The sequence below is a fragment of the Trichechus manatus genome, unplaced genomic scaffold (assembly GCF_000243295.1).
Source record: "Trichechus manatus latirostris isolate Lorelei unplaced genomic scaffold, TriManLat1.0 scaffold00006, whole genome shotgun sequence".
In the NCBI taxonomy this organism is placed as follows: domain Eukaryota; kingdom Metazoa; phylum Chordata; class Mammalia; order Sirenia; family Trichechidae; genus Trichechus; species Trichechus manatus.
The window spans coordinates 26,524,648-26,535,221 of NW_004443942.1; the positions used below are offsets into that span (position 1 = coordinate 26,524,648).

General features: G+C 47.2%; 1 protein-coding gene across 20 annotated transcripts in view; it reads left to right on the forward strand.

Moving 5' to 3' along the window:
• Window positions 1–10,574, forward strand: part of CD44 (CD44 molecule (IN blood group)) — a 96,481-nt gene that overhangs the window by 973 nt on the left and 84,934 nt on the right. The window lies entirely within an intron of this gene.

Below are 10,574 nucleotides of genomic sequence, written 5' to 3' on the forward strand. Positions count from 1 at the left end.
GGCTGGGGCAGGGGCTGAAGCAGGGTTTGGGGTAGGTCAGGGGAAGAGACTGAGGCAAAGGCAGGTCAGGGGCTGGAACAATGGCTGGGGCAAGGACGGGGCAGGGTCTGGGGTAGGGGCTGAGGCAGGGTAGGGGCTGGAGCAGGGTCTGGGGTAGGTCAGGGGCAGGTCAGGGGCAGAGACTGAGGCAAAGGCAGGTTAGGGGCTGGGACAGCGGCTGGGGTAGGGACTGAGGCAGGGGCTGGGGTAGGGGCTGAGGCAGGGTCTACGGTAGGGACTGAGGCAGGGAAAGAACTGGGGCAGGGGCTGGGGTAGAGGCTGAGGCAGGGTCTGGGGTAGGGCTGAGGCAGGGCAGGGATTGGAGCAGGGGCTGGGGTAGGTTAGGGGCAGAGATTGAGGCAAAGGCAGGTCAGGGGTTGGGTGGGGCAGGGACTGGGGCTGAAGCCGGGGCTGGGTTAGAGGCAAGTTGGTGGCAGAGACTGAAGCAAAGACAGCTCAGGGGATGGGGCAGGAGCAGGGGCCGTAGGCAAGGTGGTCCCTGTTGCGCCTGTGAGAGCGACTGGCAATGAGCTTTCCAGAAAGGGGTCCCGGGTCCCTATCACTTGTGACTGTGCCTGGGCTCCCAAGCTCTTATAGTCAGCTCCAGTCAGTGCATGCCCTGGTGCTTGTGGGAACTTGAAGTAGCTTTGCGAAGAGGTTCCGGCTCCCGGCGCCAGCCTGGGGCAGACAGTGTGAGTAGGAGAGGCACTGACTGGAAGCCCGGAGCTGCTCAATCCTTGCCGCCTCCTGTTACTGCCAGTCAGTTCGGTGAAATCCAAACAGTAGTGTCGCTCACATTTCCAGGCCAGGAATATGAGCCTCAGAGGGACAGAGGGGAGCCTGGACATCAGGGTGACATCCGTGACCCTGGAGCTGGGGCTGCCAATGTCCCCTCCAAACAGGGGCTGTGCCTTTCCGGGGCTTAGAGGGAAGGTGCTGCATGTGTGAGGTACTCCAGCTCAGCTGAACTTCAAGCATTCCCTTTCTTTGTATGTATGTACAGATAATTATATGGCTGATTTGCTTATCAGTAGCAAAATTAATTTTTCTTTTAAGAAGTGCCAGCTGGGTCATTAAGACAGCTCAGCCTATGGTTAATTCTACTCAGCAAGTATTTATTAAACCCAGTTCTAGGAGTCCCAATAAAGTGAAAGACATAGTCTCTCCTGGGTACTTTATACTGAGGATAGGTGGGGAGCCGGGATTCAGATTTCTGAAACAGAAATAATAACGATAGCAGAGGTAACAGCAGTCCTCATGATAACCCAGTGAGAAGTTTTTAACCCTTGAAGGAAACTGAGGCTCAGAGAGGTTAAGTGACTCGTGGGCATTCACACAGCCACAATTGGTAGTCTGGATTTGAGCCCAGATCCACTGAGTTCCAAATGCTGTGCTTAATCAGAATATGTTAGATTGTGTGGGAAGGAGAACTCGGAAAGGATTTGGGGGAAGGAGAGGTTGTGTTGGACCAGAAGCCTTAGGGCAGGTTTCAGAAGGGAACTGGAGTACCACTCAGCCCTTGAGAGGGAGGAATGCTCAAGATGGGAGAGAAGAGGGGAGATGGTGGGGAGAGCCCTGGGCCTGGCTTCAAAGACAGCCACCCTGGTGGTTTCCCTGTGGCCTCCAGGGAAGTTTATTTATAGGTTACCTACCAGTGAAGTCTGGGGCTTTGTCTCTGAAGATTCTGACTCTTGATTCTGTCAACCTGTCTCTCTGATATTTGTAAAGGGCCCTACCCCCGAATATTTGGCCCCATCCTAACCCTAGAGGTTCTCCCAGGGACCAGCAGGCTCACTCCTGTCCTGGGTTTCCGTGGTCTCTTTGGGCACTGTTATCTGGAAGCACAGTGAAGTGCCAGGAGCAATAACTGCCTTGGCCCTGGCTTTCACGTGTTTGTAAAGTTGTTTGGAAGGAACTGAGACTTGGAAAGGAGACATGTTTTAACCCAGGGCTTGGGGCTAGGCAGGTAGAGGGGAAAAGAGAAAGAAGAGGGAGGAAAGAAAGGGACTGTTGTTGCCCCATTATAGGGAGTAGTGAGCTATGGAAGACAATGAGGAAACGTTGGAAAGCGTAAGGCTTCGAGAAGGAATAAAGGGTCCCATCTCCATATTGGAAAGTAAAAAGTGGAGAAATGGCCAAATGTAATTAAGCAACATTGGACACAGAGACTATGAGAGTTGGAGAGCAGGTGTCTTGAACCAGGTATCCTATTCGGGAGGAGGAAAGTTGCCCTGAGGAGAGGGCAGGGGATGAGCTGTCCTGGAGTCAGACATAGGCCCTCCCTGCACTCTTCTTCCCTCTATGGGTGTGAGGCCATTGCTGGGAATTGCGCCCCTGGTGTTGAGAAAGAGGGGTGCAGCTGAGAGTCCTGACCAGTGAGGCTTGTGTGAACCTTTTGCTCCCATTGAGCCTTCAAGTCTCCTCGTCTTGCTGGACGTTAGAGCTTTGAGTGTATTTTCCCAGGTGAAGAAGCAAAGAGGCACATTTCCATGACTGCTGAGGTTAGCATCAGTTAATTCAGTTTTTCCCCAGATACACTTTGGGCATCTACTTCCTGCAAAGGCACTGTACTGAGTAGGTGTGTTTGAGGCTGGCAGCCAGTAGGAAAAAGTTCAATTTTCTTGCAAATCACCCCACACAGGAAGGGATGCTGGACAGTGTGAAATTCTTAGCTTATGATATACCCCCTTCTATTCATTCAAGAAATATTTCCTTACTCACTATCATAGACTCAGAGATGAGGACTGTAAAGATCAGTTAGAAAACCCTCTTCTTTTTACCAAGGAGGAAACATGCCCTCAAAGAGAGGGAGGAGTACTTCCCGTCTCTCAGAGAGAAGACCCACATCTCCCGATTTGAAGGAGAGGCTTTTTCTCTACACTGGGTCTCTGAAATACCCCTACCAGCAAGAAGGATGGCAATGAGCCCCTACCCCCAACCTCTGCAGTGGGTAGGGAGGGTGTGGTCTACCAGTGTAACGACATCTGTTTCGCATCTTAAACATTATCCTAAACCCTCATTACACTTATGTGTTTGACTCCACAGTACAGCCATTTTGGGTTTAATATAAGAATGTTGTTAGCTGCTGTCTAGGTGGGTCCCTAACTCATGGTGACTCCGTGCTCAATGGAATCAGATTATTGTGAACCATAAGGTTTCATCGGCTGATTTTTCAGAAGTAGACCATCAGGGCTCTCTTCCTAGCCCATCTTACCCTGGAAGCACCACTGAAACCTGTTCAGCATCATAACGACATGCAAGCCTCTACTGACAGACAGGTGGTGGCTGGGCATGAGGTGCATTGGCCAGAAATCAAAACTGGGTCTCCCGCACGGACGACAAGCATTCTACCACTGAACCACCACTGTCCTTAGTATAAGAAGAAGAATATATATTTCTTACCATTAAGCACTGAGCTTACCATTAAGCTTGAGGAAGACTATCTGTGTTGTCCTGGGGCTTCCAGTACCTCCTGGAACATTTCTGAATTCCTTGCAATTAGGAACACCCCAGTTCTAGAAGCCCATCTCTTTACCACTGCACCATCATGTTTATGTGCCAGAGCAGGGTCTTATGGTCCTAGAAGACAGTAAATACTGCTTACTGAGCACATGCTATATGCCAGACATTAAACCAAAGGATTACCATAAGTTATCTTATATAAGCCTCACAATAGCCATATACCTTTAATACTCTCTCTTCTTTTTTATATAATTTTGTTGTTGCTGTTGTTGAGAATCTACACAGCAGAACATACACCAATTTAACAATTTCTACATGTACAGTTCAGTGACATTGATTACATTCTTCAAGTTGTGCAACCATTCCTCACCCTCCTTTTCTGAATTGTTCCTCCCCTATTAACATAAACTCACTGCCCCCTAAGGTTCCTATCTAATCTTTCGAGTTGCTATTGTCAACTTGATCCCATACAGATAAATCTTAAAAGAGTACAATGCTCAAAGCAGACACCCTTCATCAGCTAAGCTAAACTATTGTTCGATTTTAAGAAGACTTCAGGGGATATTTTTGGTTTTAAGGTTTAAAGATGATCTCAGGGGTTCATCCAGCTTCCATGGCTCCAGAAAATCTGGATTCCACTAAAATTTGAAATTCTATTCTGCATTTCCTCCTTTTGATCAAGATTCTTTTACAGAATCTTTGATCAAAATGTTCAGAAATGCTAGCCAGGCACCATCTAGTTCTTCTGGTCTCATGGCAAAGGAGGCAGACCTTTAGTACTCTCTTAATTCCATTTTTGTAGGTAAAGACATTAAGTCTTAGAGAGGTGGCATAATTTTCCCAAGGACACACACCTAGTAACTGGTAGAGCTGGGGTCCCCACCCATGTCTGTCAGACTCCAATGTTTATGCTCCTTCAATTCGTTACTTTGCCTCTTTAGAAATTGCTGGTTGTTCTCTCACTGGTCCCTGTCCCTTGCACCCAGAAAAGGCGAAGCCAGGTATGAGTGGCTTCTCTCTCTCCCAGGCAGGCTGTGGACTCTTAGCTCTCCTGCCGTGCCCTGCCCTACCTCTCCCAGGCTTGGCTGCAGCTGTCTGAGATGCCAACCTCGTTATCCGTGACTAAAATAAGTCAATTCCCTTATCAGAGTCCTGCTGCCCTTCCAGACATGCTCTCATTTGCAGGCTTGGAGAAAAGGGAGAGGCTGCTCCTTGTCTGAGAGACAAGTTAGGGCAATGCCCTGTGCCCGAAAATTAGGAAATGGGTCCTGTCGAGTCTCTCACGCTGACCCTGCAGGCATTTCAGGCACATCCACCCTCAAAACCCCCTGGTCACATGCTCAGGAGAATCACTCAGCATTTAGCTGATTGTTGGTGCCCCAGGGAGGTCTTACAGATACGATTCTCTACGAAAGTCAAAGACCTTGAACTGAAACTTAATGTGGAGCTCTAAGAGACACATGGCCACTCAAGTGAGGTTTCATATCAGCCTGTGGTGTCAGAAAGGCACCAGGCTGGGGTCCCCTGATAGAGACGAGGTGGTGGAAGTTAAGCTGGGCACCCCCAGCAGTTCATCCGGGCAGGGGACAAGTAGAGATACCGAGATACCAGCTGCAGTTGTATTTCCCCAGCCCCTGCATTTGAGCCAACTCCACGCGGAGCCTGAAGGGGAAGTGACTCTTGTGAAAGAACTAGCCGAAGCAGGTGGCTGATGGTGCCTGGCAAAGGGTAGTTTTCAAAGGGGATCTTTTCTGCCTCTGAGAGAAATTCTGGGATTTGCACAGCCAGAAGCCAATGACTCAGTTTCCTTTGTGCCCTTGCTTGAATGAGAAAGATGCAAGTGTTCTTCAGAATTAACTGGGGCAAGCTGGTGCTTTCTACCTTATATTTGAACCCCACTCTTTACTCACTTGACAGTTTGAAGTTTTTCTTAAAATGTGCTCACACACCCCCCAAAAGCTGGCCAACAAAGTTTGGGAAGCCAGCCAGATTTGCCAGAGTAATGGAAGGGGTGACCTGTAAAGTGTGTGGCCTTGGAGTCTGGCTTGGCATGAATACAGTGATTGTGTATTCTGGATTTTCCCGGAGAGCTAGCAAATACTCTACCAATGGGCACATAACATATATTTTGACTTAATGTTTATATATTTTTCTACAAATAAATGCATGGCTTCATGTGATTGGAAGTCAAAAGCTTTAAAAGTCTTTTTACATAAATAAATTCACACCTTTACAACTCCCTAATCAGTCTAGTGTGAGATTAAATTGATGTTTGGTTCAGAAAGCAAGTACTGTAGGAGGAAGTACCTGATATTCCTTGGTTCTCCAATTCGTGATCACCCCCATATGTGAAGTATCAGGAAAAGTCATATATTTGATCCTTGCCTGTTAGATGTGGACATATGCAAGTTATGAGTTTGCCTGTGAGTAGATATGCATCTGAATGCGTGTGTCTACACATAATGTGAATATTGCTAATCAATCACCAAGCATTTATAACTTCTGTAGGCCCCACACTGTATTGCGTACTGCAAGGGAATTCAAAGTAGGAGACGTGGACCTTACATTCAAGCAACTTATGGTTCTACATGCATAGCACAGTGCAGTTGAGAGACAGCCTGGCCAATTTAGACTGTAAGGCAATACAATAGTATTGCAGAGCCGAGGAAAAGCAAGGAGAACTGGCACAATCAATGAGGGCATCAAAGAGGAGGTGGCAGTGCAAGCAAGCTAGGATTGGAATCCATGAAGAAGAGGAATGAGAAAGGGGTGTGTATATTTCTGTTCACCTGCTCTCCATTTACCCTCTCTCTAACAAGTTAATTAACTAGACAATGTATTCAACAAAGATTTATATACTGCCCACTCAGTGCACCAATAGTTTGGCACTGGAGAGTCAATTATCAGGAGGACACAGTCCTTGCCCTTGAGTATAAGGTTTCTCAACCTTGGCATGATTGACATTTGGAATGGATAATTCTTTATGGGCAGGGGTGAGGAAAGGCTGTCTTGTGTGTTGTAAGATGTTTCGCAGCATCCCTGGTCTCTACCCACTGGATGCCAGTAGCAGTCCCCCCCTCCAGTTGTGACAATCAAAAAGGCCTTCAGACATTGCCAAGGGTCCCCTGGGGGACAAAAGCAGCCCCAGCTGAGAATTCCTGGTCTAGTAGACGGTTGCCCTCCCCGTGACCTCATCTCTGGCACTGTGGCATTAGTTCCTATAAGTCTCAGCTAACCAGCCTTAATGCTACACAGTAAAATCATACAGGTAGGTCTTTCATCTTTTGTTGCGAGGAGGTGGTGCCAAGGAGTGCTAATGACTTTCACATCCCTCAAAGGAAACAACTACAAGAACATATCTTATCTATCTTTTGCAACACCGTGGCAGCCCCCGGACGTCCGAGATGGTATCTTATTCATTTTATGTGGTTCCAGATCCTAGTGTTGGCCTATAGTAGTTACTAGCAGCTGTTTGTTGAACTAACATAAATATCCTAAATACAGAGATAACTATATTTGTATGTATGGAAACATGCTAGATAGTATAGCTAAGATGCAAAGACATCGATGTGTATAGGATTAACAGTGGTGATAGTTGTTTTGGTTGAGGCAGGGCAGAGGAGGGCACTTGGCTGACCAACCGCCCACCACAGGCCTGATGTTTGGTCTGCCCAAACAGAGCTCACCCATCAGTTTGTGGCTTTGGAGGCTGCTTGCTGTGGCCAGGGATGTTTGTCTAAGGACAGGGTTACTAGACACTTGGTCTGAGAAGGGAGCAGGAGCCAGGTGGGATGTTGATACCAACCCTCAAATTTAAGCCTCAAAATAAAATATGCCCCAGCAGCGGCCCGCTTGGAGGTCTAGTTATTTTGAAGATGTTGATATGAAGTTGGAAACCTGAGGTGAGAGGCCCACACCCCTCCCCTCCACACCTGCCTCTGGAAGGGCGGCCCCCAGTAGAGAAGCAGAAGCTCTTCCCAGAAAACTCTTGCCTTCTCCTTGGGTCTCTTTGGGTAATTATCAAGCTGCCATCAACCAGGTGCTTCTGCAGCTCCTAAAAAGGGGCAAGTTTCCAGGGCAGCTGGACAGCTGACCAGGAATATTGGCAGTGGCAAACTGTGCCTCTCTCCACAGAGCTCACTTGCCAAGTCTGAAATTGCCCACAACTGGGGCAGGTACCACCTTCCCCTGAATCTTCTCTCCCACAGGACTCGGAGACAGGGAGTCAGACAAAGAATGAGGGGCTGGATGTTGTGGAGGTAACCGAACCTCACAGAGCCAGAGCTCCCTGACTTTGGGGCGCACTGGCTGTCTGGGTGTGTCCTCCTCAGGCAAATGTCCCTCCTTAGTGCAAGTGTAGGCAGACAGGCCATGACATTTCTGCTCAGAGGGGTGGAGAGGGGCTGAGTCACCCAAGGAGGTGATTTGCAAAATTCAGGCCCCAGAAACCTTCCTAGAGTCTTCAGTTTTTAAGAGTAAAAGTTAATTGCAAAACTCAAGGAGGAAGAGGGATTATTTACACAGGGCTGTAATTTCAAGCATTTGCTGTGGTGTCTCCGCAAGTCTCCTTTGGTGGGGCCTGAAGGTTAGTCTTTCTTCCCCCCAAAGATTTTTGGGAGTTAGAGCTTGTGTACCGTTTTCTCTTGCTTCTTGGCAGTTAGTCATATGTTTTTGAGATACCATTACCACTATTAGTAATAATAGCAAATCCTTACATAGTGCTATGTGCCAGCACTGTTCTAATTGTTCTACATTAAGTCATTTAATCCATACACCAACCTCATGAAGGAGCTGCTATTAGTTATCCTTCTTTTACATATGAGAAAATAGAGCCACAGAGAATTTAAGTAACTTGCCTAAGGTCACACAGCTGGTAAGTGATGGAGCTGAGATTCAAACCCAGATAGTCTGCTTGTAGAATCCATGTTCCTAGTCACCACATTACAGTGCCTGTTTTGGTATTTTAAGATGTCAAAGGACCCAGAAAGCCAAATGATTTTGCTTCATAGTGCTTTGTTTTCATAAATTGTATCTGGTTGTGGGTAGGGTCATAACACCCACAGAGCTGTTTTTGCCATCCCTTTTTAAACACTATGTCATAGGAAGGGGGTGGAATTGTAAAAATATAGAAGAAAGAAGTTGTAACTGAAACTTCTTCCCATTCATGCTCTGAGCGCCTCATTTATTCCGACCCTGAATGGAAGTTCAGCTCTTTTCTATGTGACAGGAAGTTGGAGAGGGGTAGGACTGAAAGGGATGGTGAATTAAGTTGATTGTTCATCATCACTCCATTGTTTGCCACCTGGGTGAATGGTGAAGCATTCTGACTGGTATTTCGCCATTATCTTGGACTCTGGCTTGTGATTGGACAAAGCTGAGAAATGAGCCAATCAACTAGCAGCACAATATTTGCCTTCAGATAACGGTCCTTGTCCCTGGGTGGTGCCCATGGTTAACGTGCTTGGCTGGTAACCCAAGGTTGGAGATTCGAGTTTACCCAGAGTCACCTCAGAAGAAAAGCCTAGAAGTGTACTTCTAAAAAACTCAGCCGTTGAAAACTCTATGGAACACAGTGCTACTGTGACACATGTGGGGTCATCATGAGTTAGAATCGACTCAATGACAATTGGTTCTGGTTCTGGTAAGGGTCCTTGATTCCAGGGCCTTCTCTGTACCAGCTAGAATTGGCAAGGGAGAGAGGGAAACTCTGAGAGAGGAGTCCATCAGGAGTCAGGCTACCCTTATCCAGGGCACAAGGAATTTAGTAAAAGCTAGAAGTGTGCTGCAGTGCAGTTATTCTTCCAGCCTAAGCCCAAACCAGACGACCTGGCTTCTGGCCCAGCAGGTGACCATCACATCAAGAAAGTTTCCTTTGGGTTACCCCTGACTGAGATACAAGCCACTCAGGAAAAGGAGGAGGTTAAGCCCCCTGGGGACATCTCTCTCATTCTGTACGGGAAAGATCCAGGCATGTGGCCTTGAGGTGGGGCTCCTCACAAATTCCCCATCTGATTCCACTTCAGTGCACCCGTTTGCACTTAGCTCATGCCTGCAGTACTTTCTAGAAAGACTCACACACCAGGCACGGAAGTGGGCGACATCTTCTACTTTTTTTCTCAAAGAGAATATGCCAAAAGTAATGATAGTAAAGTCTCTTCACAAGTGCTTACTATTAAGATTCCAGGGAGAAACTAACAGTTCCATATACCCAATTTCTGATCTATTCTGCCTTTGGCCTAGAAGGTTGTTTCTCCTCTGGCCCTTGACCCCAGTATTCATACACTCCAAAAAATATTAATGAGTATCTACAATATGCCAGTCACAGTGTTGCCATTGCTGAGTATATCCAGGCCAAAAAGCGGAGTCCAGCAGAGCTGAGCACCGCCTGTCTTACAGCCTGAGGAGAGCAGCCAGTGTCACCGAGTCAGCCCTGTGGCCCCCCAGTGAGTTTCAGGGCTCATACTTCCCTACAAGGGGAGGCCATGGGTTCAGGTAACCCACAAGAGTGCTGGTCATATGGATGCAGACTGGCATTTGAAGAAGGAAGTTGAGCTGCTATAGAGCTCTTCTGCTCAGAATTTTGTCTGTCGTCAATTCCTGTGGGGCGTTGGCTGTTTTTACAATATTGGCCTTAGAGGTCATGTCTAGAATTCCCTAAATGACTTTTACTTTCCTATTGTTTATTAGCTGTTTCTCCTGATAATTCATTTAAAAAGAAAAAAACCCACAAACATCTCCATTTAAAAAGAAAAAGAGTCAAACACAAAAGGGCAAATATTGTATGAGACCTCTACTGTAAAAACTCATGAAAAAGTTCATGCACAAAAAGTAACAATCTTTGTTGGTTACAAAGGATGGGAGGTGTAGGGGTAAACACTAAATAGACAATAGATAAATGGTAACTTTGGTGAAGGGTAAGACAGTACACAATACTGGGGAAGCCAGCACAACTTGTATACAAGGAAAGGTCATGGACTCTCCATAGACACACCCAAACTCCCTGAGGGACTGAATTGCTGGGCAGAGGGCTGTGGGGACCATGGTCTCGGGGAACATCTAGCTCAATTGGCATA